General features: G+C 35.0%; 1 protein-coding gene across 1 annotated transcript in view; it reads right to left on the bottom strand.

Moving 5' to 3' along the window:
• Window positions 1-718: 718 nt before the first annotated feature.
• NOX3 (NADPH oxidase 3) overlaps window positions 719-2,187 on the bottom strand; it is a gene marked incomplete at its 5' end in the record, with an annotated part of 58,018 nt that continues 56,549 nt past the window's right edge. The window contains one exon of the mRNA XM_008590932.1: window positions 719-924. The remainder of the gene's footprint in view (window positions 925-2,187) is intronic.

Below are 2,187 nucleotides of genomic sequence, written 5' to 3'. Positions count from 1 at the left end.
ATGTAGTATTTGTGTGTGTGTGTGTGTGTGTGTGTGTGTGTGTGTTTTCTGTCTGGATAGGTCAGATTCTACATACTATGTAGGGAAATAGCATAAAGGTCAAAACCAAAAAAGGGATGCAAACAGCATCCCTAGAAATAAAAATATGTGGCAAAATCTGTTTTCAGGGACAAGTACATTCTAATTAATTAGACAAAAATTAGATGACCAAAAAGAACATTTTATTTTCAAATAGGCTGTAAAAGAAAAGTAATAATTAAATACAACCAAGAGGAAAAATTTCAATATGCTTAATTTTCTTGCTAAAGTAAAGATTAGATTTGACTGCAGAAGTTTCTAGTTGTAAAGGCTGAATCAAACTTAAATGGAGAAATAATTACACAGAATTACGTGGGTGTATTAAAATTAGCAGAGTCTGAATGATATGCATCAAGCAATACTTAAACATGAGAAACTCCAATGTAGAGTTACTAGAAATCATTTTTGAGACATCATGGAATATACCTCACTTTTTCCCCTAGATATATTTAAAAATATACCTTAGAAATCATAGAATCAATATCAATATTCAAGGATAAAGTGAAAGAAATGATCAATTTATAATTTAAAAATACTTAGAAGAGCTTAAGTGGCTGCCTGACTTTATATAAATAAAGCACGTCAGACTAATTTAATTCTCTTTTATGACAGAATGACAGTGCACAAAGAAAAGAAGCATTTGAAAAACATAATCTATTATAATTTCAGTAAATGTTTTATTCTATTGTATGTGGCATGCTATTTATAAGCTAAGAAAGCATGGTGTGGTGTACCACTCTCAATGGCTGGTTGTCATTAGACAGGTCCCAACTGGACACTCATAAAAATAGGCAGTCACAGGAATTCCTGGTGGAGTTCTCTGGAGTCAATAACATGATTGAAAACCTAGATGATATTGCTAGTTAAGTCTGTAGATATTACTAAGCTACATACTAGTGTTGGTATCTGGGGCTAAAGTTAAAAATAATTTTCAAGTATTGGAAAAATTCTAAAAAATTAATTAATACTAGTAGAGAAAACTGTAAGATGTGAGGAATACTTTGGGGACAGTCTGTGGTAAAGCCCTTGCATGGTATGGATCAACTGTCTCAATTAAAAAAAAAAAATCCTAGTTATTTCTTGTGGCAGAAGTTGAGTTGGGATATGTGTTAAGATGATCATAGACCAAAATATTATGGTCAAAAAAAGTATTTGTTAAGAGAGAGTGAGAAAGAAATGTGGAAGGAAGGAAGTAAAATAGAAAGGAAGGAATAAGAAAGAAAAGAGGAAAGAAAAGAAAGAAAGGCAAGCATAGAATTTAGTTGCATGTACATGGCATGCAAGATCTAAAAAGTCATTCTTCTACCTGATACCAGTCATGCTTCTATTAGAACATATGTACCATTTTAGTCAACACATTGTAAAAGGATGTGAAGATTCTCTGGGAAATAATACCAAGAATTTGGAGTATGCTCCTTAGCTGGGGTCCCCGTGAACTGAAGTAGCTGAAATTCAACAGGCAGATGAGGAGTCTACCCATTTTAACCATGTAGTCCACTGGTTACCAAGTAGCCTGTTCGTTAACTTTTTTGCAACTGAGTCTCTATAATACTTGATGAATTTATCCCTGTGCAGCAAGAAGTGTTAGCAAGTGCACAGGCTCCTCCCTGCTCAGTTAGTAGGTAATCCAGCACCCAGGACTGCGTTGATGCAGTGAGTGACAATTTGCAAGTTACCTACAGAAGTTACTGACTTTGAAATCTTAACTATGTCATCATCCTGTCTAGTGAAAGAAGAAGGCATAAGGAAGGAAAAATTAAGAGGGCTGAGTCTCATTATGATAGGAAGTATTGTTCCAACGATCTTGGAAAGAAAAGCTGTCACAGCATGAAGTCAACCACTTCTCATCCTGGTTTGCAGCTTGAAGGTCTCTAGTTACGGCATCAGTTGTTTTTGGTGAACTTTTGGTGGGGCCCACACATCAGGTGTGAAACTTGTCCCTTGAAATTTACATTGAGTTGTCCAGCTGCGGCTTCAGGAATAGAGCAGTTCTTTCCTGGAGAGTTTTAGTTGGATATTAGAGAAAACCAGAAGAATTCAGAATCCAGTCCAGTCTACAAGTAGATAATAAAATTCAAAAACAGTAAACAGGGCTACAATTTAACAACA

Source organism: Galeopterus variegatus, unplaced genomic scaffold (assembly GCF_000696425.1).
Source record: "Galeopterus variegatus unplaced genomic scaffold, G_variegatus-3.0.2 Scaffold6472, whole genome shotgun sequence".
NCBI classification, from domain to species: Eukaryota; Metazoa; Chordata; class Mammalia; order Dermoptera; family Cynocephalidae; genus Galeopterus; species Galeopterus variegatus.
The sequence above is the reverse complement of the archived record's forward strand: the minus strand, read 5'-3'. Positions and strand labels throughout refer to the sequence as shown.